Below are 21,444 nucleotides of genomic sequence, written 5' to 3'. Positions count from 1 at the left end.
CCTCGCCGGTCCAAGCCTCTCGATGAGTTTGTTGAAGGACCTTGCACAGCTCCATCATTACCTTGCTCAAGATCGGGGTCCCCTGGTCCGTTAGGATTTCCTTCGGCAGACCGGTCCTGGCACATATATGGACGAGCTCCCTGGCTATGCATTTACTCGACGAGTTCCTAAGCGGCACTGCTTCTGGATACCGGGTCGCAAAGTCCATGATCACCAGGATATATTGGTGGCCTCGGGCTGATTTGAATAGGGGTCCCTCTAGGTCCATAGCAATCTTCTCAAAGGGGATCTCTATCACCTTTAGTGGAACTAATGGACTACGGAAGTGGGAAGAGTGAGCGGTTATTTGGCAGGTGGGGCATGACCTACAATAGTTCTGAATTTTTCGGTAACACCCTGGCCAATAAAAACTTCTCAGTATCCTCTCCTAGTTTTATCGACCCCTAGGTGTCCCCCCAGAACATGTAAATGAGCCATATCTAGTACCCTCTGTCTGTATGGCCCCGGCAATTACAGTTGTTCCACTATCTCACCGCCACTTAGTTTGGCCACCCGATATAGCAACTCCCCTGCTCTGCAAAGTGGTAAAACCTTGTGTCGACCCCCGGCTCTTGGGCAACCCTATTACATACAGTAACCTGGTCAAACGCCCCTTTACGGTCTGGTCTGGATCTTGAGCAGTCCCAAAGTTCTCTCCGGACATATCTAACTCAGCGAGGACGGCCTACTCAGTCACCATCTCACCCTCGTTGCCGGCAAGGATGCACAGTGGGAACTCATCCACCTGAGACTTCGTCGGGAGTTCTTCTCCAGGGATCTGGCCTGTGCCTGCTATTGCTGTAGCTGCTGCTGGTTCTGCGTTTGTTGCACCTGCTGTGCCTGCAATAAATGCTTAAGCAGGTCCTCCATGTTGCTGGACATCTCTGGCTTGCGGCCTTCACCCAGGACATCCACCTTTCTCTGTGGCAGGTACACGTGTTCCTGGATCTTTACCAGCACTCTCACACCAACTGTGGTAAAGTGACTTGCTCGGCTCTCTGGAGGCAGACACAGGACACAGGGTTTGGGTAAACTTCCTGTGGGTTTATTGTGCAGCATAAACTTCAGCAGGGGCCCATAAAAATAAACAGTCCCTCTTGGGAAAACAAAAGATGAAATATATCAGAGTCCTCTTGCCAGCAAGGCCTTTGTCGGCTGCAAATAGTCCTGCAGGGTTTCAGCAACACCAGTCCTCCGGTGTTGCTCTCTGGCATTAGCCACACACATTCTTGAGACTTCAATCTCCAGACCACACACTCCACACAGGAAAACAAACTGACTGAACATTTAAACCCCTGTTCAGCCACACCCTGAGCGGGAAGTATGGGGAATGACTTCCCTCCCTCTCTACGTCATTCCCATAAAACCACACCCTTTTAAAGAGGTAACCCCCAGCTTATAACATGCTGGCAGAAATTCCATAGGTCTTAGTTCAGACAGGAGAAGATCCTGAGTGACACATACCTCCCTTCGCCCTCGCATATAAAACCAGTGACTCTGTCACAATATATATATATATATATATATATATATATATATACACACATATATATATATATATATATATATATATATATATATACATTTATATGTATATATACTGTATACATACTGTATATACATATAGTGGAGAAAATAAGTATTTGACACACTGATGATTTTGCAAGTTTTCTCACCTACAAAGAATGGAGAGGTCTGTAATTTTTATCATAGTTACACTTCAACTGTGAGAGACAGAATCTTGAAAAAAATCCAGAATATCACATTGTATGATTTTTACACAATTAATTTGCATTTTATTACGATTGTTTGCAATTACAGAGGTTAGACGTTTCTTGATAAAGTTTGCACACACTGCAGCTGGGATTTTGGACCACTCCTCCATACAGATCTTCTCCAGATCTTACATGAACCCATCCATCATCTCTTCAGTACAGTGCAGTCATCCTGTTCCCCTTGCAAAAAAGTACCTCCAAAGTATGATGTTTCCCTTACCATGCTTCATGGTTGCGATGGTGTTCTTGGGGTTGTACTCATCCTTCTTCTTCCTCCAAACACAGCGAGTGGAGTTGATACCAAAAAGTTCTATTTTGGTCTCATCTGACCATATGACCTCCCATGCCTCCTCTGGATCATCCAGATGGTCATTGGCAACCTTCAAATGGGCCTGGACATGTGCTGGTGTGATAAGGGGGACCTTGCATGCCCTGCAGGATTTTAATCCATGATGGCATAGTGTGTTACAAATGGTAATGTTTGAGACTGTGGTCCCAGCTCTCTTCAGGCCATTGGCCAGGTTCTCCCATGTACTTCTGGGCTGATTCCTGACCTTTCTCAGAATCATCCTCACCCCACGAGGCAAAATCCTGCATGGAGCCCCAGATCGAGGAAGATTGACAATCATCTTGTGTTTCTTCCATTTTCTAATAATTGTGCCAACAGTTGTTGCCTTCTCAACAAACTGCTTGGCTATTGTCCTTTAGCCCATCCCAGCCTTGTGGAGGACTACAATTTTGTCCCTGGTGTCCTCAGGCAGCTCTTTGGTCTTGGCCATGGTGGGGAGGTTGGAGTGTGATTTATTGTGTGGAAAGATGTGTTTTATATAGGTAATGAGTTCAAACAGGTGCAATTAATACAGATAATGAGTGAAGAGAAGGAGTGCTTCTTAAAGAAAAACTAACAGGTCTGTGAGAGACAGAATTCTTGCTGGTTGGTAAGTGATCAAACACTTATTTCATGTACTAAATGCAATTTAATTATTTAAAAATAATACAATGTGATTTCTGGTTTACGATAAAAATTACAGCCCTCTCCATTCAACATGACACAAGGCCACATTTTAGTCATGCTACTGTGACAGTCTGCATGGCCTAAATTGCTACCATTGCCTGTGCCTTCTCTGAACTTCACTCCTATCAATTACATCTTATATACATCTTACAATAATTATGAATGTGGTGTCTAGAGATAGAACCCAGAGCATGATAGGTGATGTAAAATTCAAAGAGAGATCCACGCAAACAGTTGAAATTGAATTTTGCCTCATCCGCTCATCTCTTCTTCTAGATGCTGCAATTTAACAATTTAAGTGTTGAGGGGTGTGAATGCATATATATATCTATCTATATAGATATATATATATATATATATATACATATATATAGCACAGACCAAAAGTTTGGACACACCTTCTCATTTAAAAATTTTTCTGTGTTTTCATGACAAATTGTACATTCACACTGAAGGCATCAAAACTATGAATTAACACATGTGGAATTATATACTTCACAAAAAAAGTGTGAAACAACTGAAAATTAGAGATGAGCGTTGTTCGACTCGAACTGTTCGCCAATCTCAAATTCGAGCTGTTTTGGGCGCTGTTTGAGCCGTTCGGCGAACACGAACGATTTGAGAAAAATTTGGCTGTTCGAGGTTATGTTCGATAACTGTCTGTGCACCAAAATCATAACTGCATTTTTTCTCAGTAATGATGAAAATTAATGTTAATACGCAGTTTGAGTGTACAGAGGGGCGGGGGGAGGGGCAGGGGATGGATCTCTGCAGGAATAATGAAGATCTCCATTTTTTTTTCTCTTTCCCGCATTTACAGTGGGGAGGTGCAATCTGTCAGCCTATCAACAGCGCACACACGGAGCAAAGTGCTTTTTTTCACACAAGCAAGGGCATGTGTCATTGGCAGTGTATGTCACATGTCCTTGCCCTATAAGACCCAGCCATTTTCCCCGTCGCCACCATTTTCTCACTGCTGCAGCTGCGTGTTAGACGGCACCGCTGTTGCGGTGTGCGCTATACCTTGTTAATTTCAAGCCAATTTTCGCACAAATCTACAGATAGCTTGGGAGTAGGGAATAGTTGTGATTGCAGTCCTTTTAAGGACTAGGTTACAGCATTTCCTACGACTTTTATCAGGCTGGTCTCTGCTCTTAAATAGATAGGTTGTGGGAGTAAAGACTAATTGTAATTGCAGTCCTTTTCAGGACTAAGTTACATCAGTTCCTATCAGTTTTTGCCAGGCAGGTCTGTGCCAGTGCTGTGCAAGTTTTTTTCACAGCATTTGGCTGAATCTAGCAAAGCTAATCCTTTTTGGCCTATTGCAGAGTGTGTTAGTCAGTGGAGTAGCCTATCTGTGTTGCAAGATACACCACCTGTGTATAGAATACCAATTTTTTTACTGCACCTAGTGAAGTAAAACCTTTTGGGCATAGCATCATTCTATTAGTCCATCTATACTGACCTCCATAAGGTTGCAAATTGAATATAATTTTTTTCTGCATATAGCTCTGAAAAAATATTTGTCCTTCTAGCAGTGTGTGGAACTTGTTCTACTAGTCCATCTATACTGACCTCCATCAGGTTGCAAATTCAAAATATTTTTTTGTCTGCATCTAGCTCTGAAAAAATATTTGGGCTTCTAGCAGTGTATGGGACTTGTTCTATTAGTCCATCTATACTGACCTCCATCTGGTTGCAAATTAAAAATATTTTTTTGTCTGCATCTAGCTCTGAAAAAATATTTGGCCTTCTAGCAGTGTGTGGGACTTGTTCTATTAGTCCATCTATACTGACCTCCATCAGGTTGCAAATTAAAAATAATTTTTTTCTGCATCTAACCCAGCCAATAGTTTTGGCCTAATACCAAAGTTTGGCCACTCAGCTCTGATCGGTTCCCATCCATTGTTTTTTTGTGCAAACAACTCCAGAGTTGTGAATTAGTTAACCACCAAAATGAGTGGAAAAGGGCCTGCTGCTGGTGGAAAGGGGAATAGGCATGTTGGGAAGGGGAAAAAAGGTTGTGTCCGTGGGGTAGGTGTTAAAGCAACAGTAACATCTGCAGAAGAAAGACCATCTTCCAGCCAAACTAAAATGTCTACTTCTTTTAGCGGACAATGTGATAAGATCCCTTTCTTACGGCCACGCCAATCGCTCCAATTCCAGATGAGGCACAAAAACAGCAGGTGCTTCAACGGATATCAAGTGCTCCTTTAAGTGGGCTCTCCTCCACATCAACTTCAACATCACAAATACTCCTGTCCTCAAAGGTGTCACCCCAATCGCACTTGCTTCCTCACAGCTCCCAAATCTCCAGCTGCCCGTCTGAGTATGAGGTAGAACAGATGGTTGAGTCTGCAGAGCTGTTTACTCATACTATAGCCTGGGAATCAGAGGTCGGCTCCAGCGCTTCTGTGAATCCAGACGAGGAAATGATCTGCACTGATGCCCAGAATCTTTATGAGTCGGATCCAGGACCAGACGCAGAAGGTTCTGACCATAATGTAGACCCTCATTCCCAAACTGTAACTCCTGTTGGTGGAGACAATGAGGAAGACGATGATGAGACTCACATACCTGATTGGAGCGACAACTTTAGTTTTTTGTCAGGGCAGGAACAGGTTGGCTCTGAGGACGACGGGTGTGATAACGCACAGGGTGATGATGATGAGGTTGGAGATCCAACTTACTGTCAACCCACAGTCAGCCAAGAGATGAGGTCAGCAGAGGAGGTGGAGGAGAATGCTAGTGATGACGAGGTCAGGTTGCGCCTTCCTGGACAGAGACGTAGTACTGGAAGCACGTCAACAACTGCATCCTCAAACACAAATCTGCCTCTCACCACAAGTCGTGGTGGCTCTTCAGGTCGCATGGGTGCTAAGCCTTGCATAGCCTGGGCATTTTTTCACATCGATAAAGATGACCCAACTCGTGCTATCTGTAACATTTGTCAGCAAAAGCTAAGTAGAAGCCAAAAAATACATAGTTTGAGTACTTCATGCATGAACTGGCACAAGGACATGAGGCATAAGTTGCAGTGGGAAGCTCACTGTGCTACAATTTGGCCTAGCCGGCCGGGCCAACCACCGTCTGCCATATCTTGTGCATCCGCGGCCTCTTCATCCTCTGTGACTGGGGGGACAGCAGTCACACCTGTTTTGGGGCGCAGACATGCCACCTCTTTACCCGCAACAGCCAGCGTGATTGGCAGGTCATCATTTTCTTTGGAGGTGGTAACACCAGCTGGTGTTGAGCGCTGTCCGACATCGATAGCACCACCTTTGGATCAAGGCAACCTAACATGTCCGCCTGTATCTTCCTCACAGACCGGCAGCTTGCCGGGGACACCCTTATCAACCCCGTCTAAGCACAATAGCCAGCCCTCGGTCCCTCAGATGTGGACAAGTAAAGACCATTTCCTCCTAGCCATGAGAAAGCTAAGAGGTTGAATTTCACCATCTGCAAGCTCTTGGCTACAGAAATGCTGCCTTTCCAACTGGTGGACACAGAGGATTTTCGAGACCTTATGTCCGTCGCAGTGCCCCAGTACCAGATGCCCAGTCGGCACTACTTCTCAAAGAAAGGTGTGCCTGCGCTCCACCAGCATGTCGCACACAACATCACCGCTTCTTTGAGAAACTCTGTGTGTGACAGGGTGCATTTCACCACAGACACTTGGACGAGTAGGCATGGACAGGGGCGTTACATGTCGCTGACTGGGTACTGTGTAACTATGGTGACAGCAGGACAAGGGGCTGCTGTCCAAGTCTTGCTGTCCCCATGAGTTGTGCGTCAATCCTCTTTATCTCAAAGTTCCTCCACTGCTTCTGCCTCCTCAACCTCCTCTCAGTCCTCCATCTGCACCCATAGCCTGTCTGGTCATGCCACAAGCTTTCTAACTGCGGAGAACGGATCCTGCACACCTCCTTACTATGCTGGCAGTAGGGCTCAACGTCATCAGTCGGTTTTTACCTTGAAATGTCTGGGAAATGTGAGTCACACAGCTGAGGAGTTGTGGTCAGCTCTGGAGAACCAATTTCATGAATGGTTGTCTCCACTGGACCTGAAACATGGGAAGGCCGTGTGCGACAATGCTGCAAACCTGGGTGCGGCCCTTCGCCGGGGCAATATCACACACGTGCCTTGTATGGCTCACGTGTTGAACCTGGTTGTCCAGCAATTTTTAGCCCACTATCCCGGACTAGATGGCCTTCTGCAGAGGGCACGGTCGCTGTGTGCTCACTTCCGTCGTTCGCATCCCGCAGCTCAGCGACTTACATCTCTACAGAAGTCATTGGGCCTGCCACTTCACCGGCTAAAATGCGATGTGCCTAACCGGTGGAATTCAACTCTGCACATGATGCAGCGACTGTGGCAGCACCGACAAGCCGTGGTGCAATATGTTCTGAAGTATAGCCTGGGCCAACGAGATCCAGAGGTGGGGCAAATCACGCTGGAGGAGTGGTCTCAGATCAGGGACCTTTGCACCCTTCTGCACAGTTTTGAAATGGCGACGAAGATGTTTAGTGCTGACGATGCCATTATCAGCATGACTATTCCGGTGATTTACATGCTGGAGCACATGTTAAACAGAATTCGGAGTCAGGTGGTGGCACAAGAGGAGGTGGAGGAAGTAGAGGAGGAGGAGTTGTATGCGGAAGGGCTAACATCTGCAAGGTCCAGACGGTCGGCAGCACCAAGGCGGCAGGCATGTGAGGGTGGGGGAGATGTTTTTATCAGGGCGCATGGTAGCAGCCAAACTAGTGAGGAAGGTGCAGGAGCCCAGGAAGAAGTGGAGGACGAACTGATGGAAGACTCATCAGATGAGGGAGACCTTGATCACATTTATGTTGTGCGAGGTTGGGGGGAGAAGACTGAGGAAGGAAGCATGATTGTTACCTCGCCACCAGCACAACAGGGACTTGGTGCTCCTGGATTCGCAACACACATGAGTGCCTTCTTGCTGCACTACCTGCAACATGACCCTCGAATTGTGAGAACTAGAAATAATCCTGACTACTGGGTTGCCACACTGTTAGATCCCCGGTACAAAAGTAAATTTGCAGAAATTATTCCTGCCATAGAAAGGGATGCACGCATGCAGGAGTATCAGCAGAGACTGTTGCAGAATCTTACATGTGCTTTTCCACAAAACACCAGTGGTGCACGTAGTGAATCTTACAGTTCCAACTTGCCAACCATGGGACCGTCGAGTGTTCAGCACTCAAACCGTATCAGAAACACAGAATCTGCTGGTAACATCAATTTTGCGGAATCATTTCACCACTTTTTTAGCCCATCCTTTGCAAGGCCACAGGAGACAAGAAGTCTGACACATAGTCAACGCCTAGAGACGATGGTACAGGAGTATCTCCAAGTAAACATTGAAGCCATGACTGTGTCACTGGACCTTTGCTCTTTTTGGGCTTCCAATCTGGATAAATGGCCGGAGCTAGCCACTTACACCTTGGAGATCTTGTCATGCCCCGCAACCAGCGTTCTGTCTGAACGTGTGTTCAGAGCTGCTGGTGGTGTGCAGACAGATAAGCGCACGCGGCTCTCCACTGATAATGTAGACAGACTCACGTTTATAAAGATGAACAAATCATGGATCCGAAACGACTTTTCTACCCCTGTGTCATCCTGGGGAGAGTAAAAGCTTGATGATTGGTTAAAATGACCTCACCAACCATTTTAAGCTTTCAAATTACTAATCATGTTTATCTGTATCTTGGCTGGAAAATTATTTGAGCTTTGTAGCAGTGTGCAGTACTGATTCTATTAGGCCATCTATACTAAGCTCCACCAGATTTAAAATTACTAATCATGTTTATCTGTATCTTGGCTGGAAAATAATTTGGGCTTTGTAGCAGTGTGCAGTACTGATTCTATTAGGCCATCTATACTAAGCTCCACCAGATTTAAAATTAATAATCATTTTTAGCTGCATCTAGCCCGGAAAATAATTTTGGGGCTCCGAGATGCGCAAGACGCATAAGTGCCTTCTTGCTGCACTACCTGCAACATGACCCTCAGATTGTCAGAATTCGAAGTAATCCTGACTACTGGGTTGCCACACTCTTAGATCCCCCACACTCTTCGATCAACCTTTTCATGTTAATAAAGACCTAAAAAATTGTCATTTTTGAAATGATAAGCATTAGCAGGTTATTAGATACTGAAATCAAACAGTTTTCAGCTCAAAACTTTATTCTAGGTGATGTTACAATTGCACATAGGACCACTTGTTCGAAAGGAGCTTCTGAACTCTCTCGTCCATTGAATTTGTCAGGTTTTGGATGGTTTCTGCTTCAATTGTTTTGCATAAGGACAGAATACCCTCCCAGAGCTGTTGCTTAGATGTGAACTGCCATCATAGACACTCCTTTTGATGATGCTCCAGAGGTTCTGAATGGGGTAGAGGTCAGGGGAGCATGGGGGTCACACCATAAGTTTGTCCCTTTTTATGCCCATATCAGCCAGAGATGCAGATGTGTTATGTGCAGCATGAGACGGTGCATTATCATGCATAAAAATCATCTTGCTGTGCAATACACGGTTCTTCTTCTTGAACCATGGCAGGAAGTGCTGTTTGAGAAACTCCACATACATTATGGAGTTCATCTTTACCCCTTCAGGGATCCTAAAGGGGCTGACAATCTCTCTCCCCATGATTCCAGCCCAAAATATTACTCCACCTCCTCCTGGTTGGCGCTGTAGCCGTGTTTGCTCGGGGTGTCCATCAACCAGCCATCCTCCACTCCATCCATCTGGACCATCGAGCGTTACACTGCACTCATCCGTGAACAAAACAGTTTTGAAATCAGTCTTCATGTAATGTTTGGCCCACTGAAGCCGTTTCTGCTTGTGTGAAGTGAATAGAGGAGGTCGACAGGATGGCGTATGCACAGCTGCAAACCTCTGAAGGACCCTGCATCTTGTTGTTCGGGGGACGTTGGAGGCACCAGCAGCTTCAAAAACTTGTCTGCTGCTATGACAAGGCTTTTTTGCCGCTGCTCTTTTGACCTAACGTAATTGCCTGTAGGAAAGAGTCCTCAATTTGCCCTTATCAGCACGCACACGTGTGTACTGTGAATCAGCTACATTCTTCTTGATTGCCAAGACACTTCATCCTGATCATCGCACAATGTTGATTGTAGTCATGCCTTGACCTAAACACTCCACAATTTGTTGCTTCTCAGCAGCCGATACATCCTTTTTCTTTCCCATTTTGGCAGAAAATGTAGGCTGCTTAATAATCTGGGACAGCCTTCTTAAGTAGTCTTGCCTTTCATTGGACACACCTGCCAAACTAATTAGCACAGGTGTCTGCAATAGCTTACAGTGATATAAAGAGCCCTGACACACATCACCATCAATGAGTTTAACTGACAAACAAATTCTTCCCTTATCACTCCTAAACACTTTTTGCATAATAATTTGGAACACAGTGTACATGTGCTTTTCCACAAAACACCAGTGGTTCACGTAGTGAATCTTACAGTTCTAACTTGCCAACCGTGGTCTGTATGGAGTTGTTCAATAAAGGGCCCAAAATTAAGATAACATAGATGGGAGAGGTCTCTATGAATAGGAATTCCTAAGTATTTGATACCCTGTGAGGGCCAGGCAAAGGGAAAGTTGGACTGGATGGAATCCTGTATGGATTTGGGGAGGGAGACATCGAGGGCCTCAGACTTTGCTGCATTGATTTTAAAATTTGACCATGTAACAAAGTGATCTATTTCAGCCATAACAGCAGGGATGGATATATGTGATTGAGTGATATGTATTAGGACATCATCAGCAAATAGAGAGCACTTGTACTCGGTGCCTCCCACCTCAATCCACCTAATATTGGGGTTATGGCGAATTGATGAGAGCAGGTGCTCCGTCACTAGGATGTATAAGAGAGGGGACAGAGGACATCCCTGCCTTGTCCCATTGGTGATTATGAAAGGTGATGAAACTCTTCTGACGCGCCCCCTGGGCCTTGGGACACCCGGAGCCGGACCCTTTTTGGTGGATGCTGGTGGTTGTAGTCTCCGTGGTGGCGACCCGGTTCCGTGGCTCAGGGCGGTCAAATCAGTGGCGGAACTATTTATGTGGTTTTGATGTTTAAATGTCCGACTACGCCACCCGTGGATTGCGGTCAGAGTGAACCGCCGCTGCAGGGCAGACCGCTGAGGCTGGTGTTGTGGGTGCAGCAGAGCGTAGCATAACTCCCCACAGGAAGAGTATAGGCTCAGGGCAGTGTATGCGGAGGATGGGGGTGATGGTGCAGGGCAGCAGCAGTAACGACACGGAGTCAGTGATGCAGTCCAGGGCCTTTACTCACAGTTCTTATTATCCAGACCACGTCTGCAGGTAACTCCCAGATAACTTTGTAGTGCTTCACAGGACCCCCTTTGTGTGTCCTTTGTCTGGCCTTTCTTACCAACCCTTCTGTCCGGCTGCCTCGGGCCTCCTCTTGGTAAACTTGGCGCCAGTTTCCCTGACCCTATGTGGTGCCTTCCTAGCGGGTGTAGCGAGGGGCTGCGCCACATAAAATGTCACAGCCTCTGGTTTCTAGCTGAGTGTCATTTCCCGCCTCCACTAGTTTCGGGGACCGGTCTACCCCTTTGACCTGACCCCTCCACGCAGGTGGATTCGGGCGTGCGGTGGCGACTCGCCCATCCGCACCCCTGGGATCCCTTCGTTCCTCGTTCCTGGAGCCTTCTCCGCTCCTCTTCCTTCCTTCTCCCTCTTCCAGGCCTGGGCCTCTGTTACTAGGTCCGCCTCCGGAGCAGAGCTCATGCAGAGCCCCTGCTCCCTGTCACTTCTGCTCAGACTTCTCTGCACTGAACTAAGATGGTGCCCACCTTTTATACTCCCTTCTCAATGCACCCAGAAACTGCTTCCTCTCTGCTCCTGCACTACAGGGTTCCCCTTCCTCAGTGTTCCCTCCCCTCACTCCAGCCAAGGACAGGGACTGTCGTGCCCATCTCAGGGGCATATTGGTCGCCCTGCCCCACGGCAATGTGGTGTAATGCATGCAGGTGTCGGGTCCTGATCCACAATCCATCCTTACCTGAGAGTGAGATATCACACCTCTGGGTGAGGTGCAATACCTCTGTAGCAACCGAGCCCTCAGGGTGCAACAGTTCCATTTATCTTCAGCCTAGGTGACGTATTGCGATACAGGGCCGTGATTTTGGCTATAAAAGGGTCCCCTAGACCCCTACCCCAAACTTTTTCAGAGAATAATATATGGTGTGCCAGGAGACTCTATGGAATGCTTTCTCAGCATCCAACGAGAGTATCTAATTATAAATTTTTAACTGCATCTAGCCCAGGAAATACTTTGTGCCTAGTTGCAGTGTCTGCTAGTCAGCGGATTATCCCGGCTGTTAAGCAAGCTACACCACCTGTAGTTTGGACACTTAATTTTTTCAAAGGAAATGCTTCGGGACCACGGGATACTCAGTGAAGAGCATCAGGAGGCACCCCAAGGCATAGGGGCTGGGACTGGCAGTAGGATGCCTTGCAGTGGACAGCCGAGCTCGATCCTTATAAAAGCTTTTTAACTGCAGCACCTTTAGTGGACGCTACTGGAGCTGGAATTACGCGGCTGCTGGCATGAGACTTGCCCTCCAATAGATCCTTCTAAATGGATTTAAAGTGTATTCATTCAAATTAGAGAGACAATTTAAATTAAAAAGCTTATAGCTGCCTCCACCACAGGGGGGCTCGCTCGACCCACCAGCGGACAGGCACCAGTATTGGGAGAGGGGGGCTGGCCGTCAGGGTTCACCGCGGCTCTGGCACAAACCCGGCGACACGGAGGTGGCACGGGCAGGAAAGGACTGGCCATGTCGGCTTCTCACTTTTTGGATTTTAGAAGGGCATGACATGCCTATATCTGTGTCTCCCCCTCCTTTTACTCCTCCACCTCTTTTCTTTTCACATGACTATATGTACTTGTCACTTTTCCATGTGTTAGTTATGTCTTCTGAGCAGTTTGTCAGCTTTTGGACACCTTTGAAGGTGTTTTCTATGTGTTTCTATGTGTTTTTGTTTGCCTGCCATTGGTTTTAACGCTGTTCGAAGGTGTTCGGCAAACAGTTCGACGAACAGTTCGGCAAACACACGGGTGTTCGACGAACCGAACTGAACTCGAACACTACGGGGGTGGCTCAACACTACTGAAAATATGTCTTATATTCTAGGTTCATCAAAGTAGCCACCTTTTGCTTTGATGACTGCTTTGCACACTCTTGGCATTCTCTTGATGAGCTTCAAGAGGTAGTCACCGGAAATGGTCTTACAACAATCTTGAAGGAGTTCCCAGAGATGCTTAGCACTTGTTGGCCCTTTTGCCTTCACTCTGCGGTCCAACTCACCCCAAACCATCTCGATTGGGTTCAGGTCTGGTGACTGTGTAGGCCAGGTCATCTGGCGTAGCACCCCATCACTCTCCCTCTTGGTCAAATAGCCCTTACACAGCCTGGAGGTGTGTTTGGGGTCATTGTCATGTTGAAAAATAAATGATGGTCCAACAAAATGCAAACCGGATGGAATAGCATGCCGCTGCAAGATGCTGTGGTAGCCATGCTGGTTCAGTATGCGTTCAATTTTGAATAACTCCCCAACAGTGTCACCAGCAAAGCACCCCCACACCATCACACCTCCTCCTCCATGCTTTACGGTGGGAACCAGGGATGTAGAGTCCATCCGTTCACCTTTTCTGCGTTGCACAAAGACACGGTGGTTGGAACCAGAGATCTCAAATTTGGACTCATCAGACCAAAGCACAGATTTCCACTGGTCTAATGTCCATTCCTTGTGTTCTTTAGCCCAAACAAGTCTCTTCTGCTTGTTGCCTTAGTCCTTAGTGGTTTCCTAGCAGCTACTTTACCATGAAGGCCTGCTGCACAAAGTCTCCTCTTAACAGTTGTTGTAGAGATGTGTCTGCTGCTAGAACTCTGTGTGGCATTGACCTGGTCTCTAATCTGAGCTGCTGCAAACCTGCGATTTCTGAGGCTGGTGACTCGGATAAACTTATCCTCAGAAGCCGAGGTGGCTCTTGGTCTTCCTTTCCTGGGGGGATCCTCATGTGTGCCAGTTTCTTTGTAGCGCTTGATGGTTTTTGCAACTGCACTTGGGGACACTTTCAAAGTTTTCCCAATTTTTCGGACTGACTGACCTTCATTTCTTAAAGTAATGATGGCCACTCATTTTTCTTTACTTAGCTGCTTTTTTCTTACCATAATACAAATTCTAACAGTCTATTCAGTAGGACTATCAGCTGTGTATCCACCTGACTTCTGCACTACACAACTGATGGTCCCAACCCCATTTAAAAGGCAAAAAATCCCACTTATTAAACCTGACAGGGCATACCTGTGAAGTGAAAACCATTTCCGGTGACTATCTCTTGAAGCTCATCAAGAGATTGCCAAGAGTGTGCAAAGCAGTTATAAAAGCAAAAGGTGGTAACTTTGAAGAACCTAGAATATTAGACATATTTTTAGTTGTTTCACACTTTTTTGTTAAATATATAATGCCACATGTGTTAATTCATAGTTTTGATGCCTTCAGTGTGAATGTACAATTTTCAAAGTCATGAAAATACAGAAAAATCTTTAAATGAGAAGGTGTGTGCAAACTTTTGGTCTGTACTGTATATATACTAGATGGTGGCCCGATTCTAACTCATCGGGTATTCTAGAATTTGTATGTAGTTTATTCTGTTATCCTCATTGGCGTATTTTCGCTTACAACCCATTGGAAGACTGGAAGCGTAAATCGTGATATCGTACAGTAAAGAAGTATCTGTTCAGCGCGCTTTGACTGACAGAATGTGTTCAATAAACGTAGTGAACTACGTCGCACTGTGACTGACAGAACTTTTCCAGTAAACGTGACTGAACTACGTGGCACTGTGACTGACAGAACTTGTCCAGTAAACGTGACTGAACTACGTGGCACTATGACTGACAGAACTTGTCCAGTAAACGTGACTGAACTACGTGGCACTGTGACTGACAGAACTTGTCCAGTAAATGTGACTGAACTACGTGGCACTGTGACTGACAGAACTTGCTCAGTTAACGTGAGTGAACTACGTGGCACTGTGACTGACAGAACTTGTCCAGTAAACGTGACTGAACTATGTGGCACTGTGACTGACAGATCTTGTTCTGTAAACGTGAGTGAACTATGTGGCACTGTGACTGACAGAACTTGTCTAGTAAACGTGAGCGAACTACGTCGCGCTGTGACTGGGGGTTAAATTCCCGCCAATATCTCTGATTGGTCGCGGCCGAGCGCGACCAATCTGCGAAGCGGGGTTTAAATTGCTTTCCAATATCGCTGATTAGTCGCGGCCGGCCGGGCGCGACCAATCAGCGAAGCGGGTTTTAAAGGGGTTGTTCACTACTTTAAATTAACCCCCCAATTTTTCCCCCGGGGCCCCTAATGAATTTCGTAAATACCTCATGTTGCCAATACTGCCTGTGCGCGGTGCTATCGCTGACAGCGCACAGGCAGCACGTGACCCCCGGCTGCAGCCGGCTCTTGCTTCTGCTTACGTCACGACTATTTGCGGCTGCAGCCAGGGGTCTCCTGTTCCACCTTCCATGGTGAGTGACAGGTTGTGGGCGGGGTTATCCCCCATCGCGTCACGCCCGGCATCCACCGCGCCCCCATTCATTGAGAGAGCGATAGCGCTGCGCACAGGCAGTATTGGCAACATGAGGTATTTACAAAATTCATTAGTGGCCCCGGGGGGGGGGGAGGGGGATACATTGGGGAGTTAATTTAAAGTAGCCGCGCCAGTATCACTGATTGGTCGCGGCCGGCCAGGCGTGACCAATCAGCGAAGCATTTTTCAAATCCCGCGCCAATTCGCGGCTGGACAGTGCCTGTCGCTGATTGGTTGCGGGCGGCTGGCGCGACCAATCAGCGACGCGGGATTTACGTTACAGACAAACAGACAGAATTAGATGATTATATATAGATATTATTGTGCAAAAGTTTTATGCAGGTGTGGAAAAAAGAATGCAAAGTATGAGTGCTTAAATAAAATAGAACTGGTAATACATAGTTTATTTTCATTCCTGATCTCAACATCATCAAGTCTGTGTGGGATTACACAAAAAGACACAGGAAGATTAGTTATCCAAGAACTTTGGAACAACCTCCCTGCTGAATTCCTTCAAAATCTGTGTTCACGTGTACCAAGAAGAATTGAAGCTTTGATGCTCTTGGCAAAAGATGGTCACTAGTGATGAGCTAGCACTAAAATGCTCAGGTATTCATTGTTCGAGTTGAACAAATTGGAATGCTCGAGTGCTCGGTCCGAGTAACGAGCCCAATGTAAGTCTGGGAAACTCGAGCAGAGGGCCTAAACTCTGCAGAGGGCCTAAAAATTGCCCAAATTGAACAGCATTGGGAAGACCCCTGGAAGCATTTCTGACTTACAGGTCAATGCTGTCAACAATGTTGTTAGAGGTATTACTCCACTTTTATGGACTCACAATAAAACATATAAAAACAAAACCAAAATGGATTTTCCTGGGAAATATGTTGAGGAACATCCTTTCCAGGGTAATGACTTGTATATAAGGCAAAATAAATATACAAAAATGCTCCTCCACACCTTGGACTATAATCACACATAGCGTTTTTGATGCGTTTTTGCACTTTTGCATTGCTTTCAATCAAGACAAATGCATTCACCAGGAAATGTCATGTTAGCATTTTACAACCTTATCTGGCCATGTGATGTGTGACACATCATCAGACACATCCTGTTTCATTCATGATGGAGGGATTCTGAAAGTTACGAAGGGTATTTTTATAGGGCCAGCAGTCAGCCCTTGCTTTTGTTAGAGAGCCATCAGCCGGCTATGTTTTGTTGTTCCCATTATTACCGAGTAGGTCTCCTATACTGTTATTGCGTATGCAGTGACTGCAAGGCCTGCCAAAAAGTTGGACACAACCCAATATCCCTTTGAAGAGACATAGAGGAGGGTCACAGTAAAAAAAAAATTCCCATTATAAAGGAGCGGGTCTCCTATAGTGGTAATGCCCATGTTGTGACTGCAAGGGCTGCCAAAATTTTTGGAAAACCCCACTAACAATGTAAATGTAGATCTAAATGTGGGGAACAGAGCACACAATAGGGTGATACCCTATGGAGGGAGATTAAGAGAGTGCTGGTTAAACTCACCTGATGGAGTTGTGACAGGCACAACTCCTATGAAGGCATGAAGAAAAACAGCTGCTGCTGCCCCGTGGCTGGAAGATAAATCCTCCAGGAGATATTGGATCCAGTTGGATAAACACGTAAGTGGGCAACGCTGCTGAAGTAAATCAATTCTTCAGAGATGATGATGATGATGATGATGAAAAGGCTTTTTATTAACAATAATAAGTCTTTTCATCATCATCATTTCTGAAGAATTGCTTTACTTCAGCAGCGCAGCCCACTTACGTGTTTATCCAACTGGATCCACTAACAATTTAAAGACATACAGCTGGACCACAGTAACGAGTATGACATGTTCCCATTAGAAAGGAGAGGGTCTGCTATACAGTTATATGGTATGCAGTGAGTCCAACGGCTGCCAAAATTTAGGAAAAACCCCACTAAAAATTTAAAGACACATAGAGCTGGGCCACAGTAACGACATATTCCCATTAAAAAGGAGAGGGTCTCCCATACTATTTGCCTATACAGTGAAGCAACGGCTGCCAAAAATTTTGAGGAACTCCAATGCCCCTTGCAAGAGACGTAGAGGTCGGAGGGCCTCCTGAAAACAATGTTCCCATTATTAGGAAGTGTGTCTGCCGTACTGTTTGCCTATGCAGTGAAGCAATGGCTGCCAAAAATTTGGACGAACTTCAATGTCCCTTGCAAGAGACATAGATATGTTGATATGGTAGATATGGTAGTGATATGGTGGTGGAGGATGAGGATGTGGAGAAGGAGGAGGACAAGAGCAAATAGACAAAATCAGGAAGCATATACCCATGTCTGGGTGTGAAGACAGAGGTGCATGGGAATAGAGTTAGACCTCCCAAAAAAAAGACACTGTATCTGAGTTTATGTTACACTGCTATCATTCGGTGGTGTTGAGAAGTCTGGCCCAATACAGCCCTTGTTCATTTTTATAAGAGTCAGCCTGTCAGCATTTTCAGTTGACAGGTGGATGCGCCTATCGATTATAATTCCACCGGCGGCACTAAAAACCCACTCTGACAAAACGCTAGTGGCAAGGCAGGCCAGGACCTCCAAGGCGTAGAAAGTCAGTTCATGCCACGTGTCCAGCTTGGATACCCAATAATTATAAGGCACAGAGGAATCACGGAGGACGTTGGTATGGTCAGCAAGGTACTCCCTCAGCATCTTCTGCAACTTTTCCCTCCTTTGGAGAGTAGCCCCACGCATCAAGGCTTGTGCGACAGGAGGGTCTGTGAAATCTGTCCCAGAACATTGACAGTGTTCCCCTGCATCTGCTGGATTGCATATGTGGCTCTCCCGCCTGTACTCCATGGTTGTCCAAAAAACTGTGACCTCTGCCACCAGCATTTTCAGATGGGAATTTTTTTAATAATTCTGCAACAAGGGCCTTCTCGTACTGCCCCATTTTATTAGGCCTGTCCTGCAAGGGAATAAGAGACAGAAAGATCTCTTTGTAGCGTGGATCTAGAAGTGTCACCAACTAATAATGACTGTCACTCAAAATTTGGACAACGCGAGGGTCAGGGGAAAGGCAGCGTAGCATAAACTCAGTCATGTGTGCCAGACTGCAAAGAGGCAAGACTTCCATGTCCTCACCAAGAGGACCATGCTCTCCTCCTCATCCTCCTACTCCTCATCCTCCTCCTCCCTGTCCTCAGGCCATCCATGCTGAACAGATGGTATGACAGTTGTGCAGGTAGAATCACCCTGGATCACCCTGGGTTGTGTAGAATCACCCTGTATCGTTCCTTGCTTCATCTCATTGTGCTCCGCCTGCAATGTATCCTCTTTAATTGTGAGCAGAGAGCGTCTCAGAAGACAGAGAAGCGGGATGGTGACGTTAATTATGGCATCATCGCCGCTCACCATCTTGGTGGAGTCCTCAAAGTTTTGGAGGATGGTACACACAGTATGTCTGACATTCATGTCCACTCCTGAGGTTTTATGTGTGGAGTCTGACCTGAAAACCGACGGCCTTGTTGATTCTGGTAGTCAACAACTACTTCTTCTGCTCATAAATCTTTCCCAATATCGGCAATGTAGAGTTCCAACATGTGGGGACATCGCAGATCAGTCGGTGAGCTGGAAGCTGCAAATGCTGCTGAATCACGGCAAGTGCAGCGGAAGCTGTAGCTGACTTTCTAAAATGGGCACACAGGCGGTGTACTTTGACAAGCAGATCTGGCAGATCTGGGAAGGTTTTGAGAAACCGCTGAACCACAAAGTTAAACCCATGGGCCAAGCATGGTATGTGTGTGAGCTCGCCTCAAAGCCGCCACCAGATTCAGGCCATTGTCACCCACGACCATGCCTGGCTGTAGGGTCAGCAGCGTCAGCCACAGATCTGCCAGCTCTTTCAGAGCTGTACACAACTCTTCAGCATTGTGCGGTTGTCACCTAAGAATATTAGCTTCAGCACAGCCTGTAGCCACTTGTCTGAGGAAGTGCTGCAATGCTTCCAGCTTGCGACTGATGTGGTCATTTCAGAGATGAAGGCCAAAGTGGAGGAGGAGGTGCAAGAGCTGTAGAATGTGGGGGAAACCCAGATTGACGCAGAGCCTGCAATCCTCGGCGTCAGGAGGACATGTTCTGTCCCAAGGTCCGATTGGGTCCCAGATTCCACTATATTAATCCAGTGTGCCATCAGCGAGATGTACCGTCCCTGCCCACTTGTCCATGTGTCTGTGGTTAGGTGGACTTTCCCAGTAACTGCATTGTTGAGGGCACGTCTAATGTGGGACACGTGCTCGTGTAATGCGGGGATGGCACACAAGGAGAAATAGTGGCGACTGGGGACCGAGTACCGAGGGACGGCCGTCGCCATCAGGTTGCGGAAAGCTTCCGTCTCCACGTGCCTAAAAGTCAACATTTTGAGCACAAGCATTCGCGAAATGTGTGAATTTAGTAGTGTAGCCTGTGAGGCGTTGTCTGCACATTTGCACTTATATTCCAAGGACTGGGATAGGGACAACTGAATGCTGTGCTTGGACATGGACGAGGACGGTCTTGCTGATGGTGCTAGTTGAGAGTGTTCAACAACAGGTGCAGGGCGGGAGGCATCTTGGCATGTGCCATGGACAGGGAATTGGCGTGCATGCACAACAGCGGAACAAGCAGTGGTGTCACCCGCAGACACTGTTGCTGGACCCTGGGATGCGGCCCACTTAGTCGGGTGCTTTGCTGCCATGTGCCTGATCATGCTGGTGGTGATCAGTCTGCTAGTTTTGCTACCCCTGCTGATGCTGGCCTGGCAGGTGGTGCAAATGGCCTTTTTGGGGTTATCTACAGAGTCTTTAAAAAATAACCAAACTCGGGAAGACGTAACAGTTGTACTGGAAACTTTCGTCGTTATGGCATTACGAGGAATGCTTTCCCGCCTTGTGTCTGCGGCCACCACAGTGCTTCTTCCTGCCTGTTGTGGTGCTACGCCTCCCCCCCCGTGTGCTGCTGTCCTCGCTCTGTATGTCCTCCAGGTTGGATCAGTTACTATGTCATCCACCACCTCGTCTTCCATTTTCACACCCTGGTCCTACTCCTGACTTTCTGGCAATTGTGTCCCATCATCATCATCATCCACCTCTTTCGACAGCTGTTTCACCTTCCCACCGTCGCCTTCGTGTGACCATGGCTGCTCCAATATTTGGGCATCACTACAGGTGTTCTCCTCTTGACTCGCTTGAAGCTGGCCGGGCGAGAGGCCCGAATCTACAAATGGAAAAGTGAACAGCTCTTCTGAGTCTCCAAGTGTGGGATCAGTTGTCTCCGGGCACTCAGCATGGTGGGAGGAAGGAGGATCAGGGTGAGGAATATGCTGTCCAGCCTCACCGCTGCTGAGACTTGACCGTGTGGAACACAGGGTGGTGGTAGCAAAGTGACATGAAGCATTATCTGCTATCCAACCCACAACCTTTTGACACTGCTCTGTGTTCAAAAGTGGTGTTCTGCAGTCCCCTGGTAATTGGGCCAGGAAGGTCGAGCGACAAGATGTGGGTGTTTGTTGTGGCACAATTTCAGCTTGCCCATGGCCACGTCCTCGACCTTGACCTCTGCATGCACCATTACCATCACATCAACTTTCCCATCCCTTGCCACGCATCTTGCCCATTTTTAAAGGAGGACAATATTTTCCACGTTCACGAGAAATGGCTGATTTTGGAATGCAGTTATATGTGATACATCTGACAGAGAACCACAATTTTAAATAGCCGACCTATAATTTACTAATATTATTCCACACAGAGACCTATTGTAAATAGCTTGACCGACATACTGCAACAGAATGGAAATGGAAGAAATGGCTGATTTTGGAGCCCTCTTATAGGTGTTATGACTGACAGAGAATCACGGTTTTTAATAGCAGGCTTGTAATTTACTAATATTAATTC

This window comes from Phyllobates terribilis, unplaced genomic scaffold (assembly GCF_046119375.1).
Source record: "Phyllobates terribilis strain yellow unplaced genomic scaffold, ASM4611937v1 Scaffold_4__5_contigs__length_816908805, whole genome shotgun sequence".
Taxonomy (NCBI): Eukaryota; Metazoa; Chordata; class Amphibia; order Anura; family Dendrobatidae; genus Phyllobates; species Phyllobates terribilis.
The sequence above is the reverse complement of the archived record's forward strand: the minus strand, read 5'-3'. Positions refer to the sequence as shown.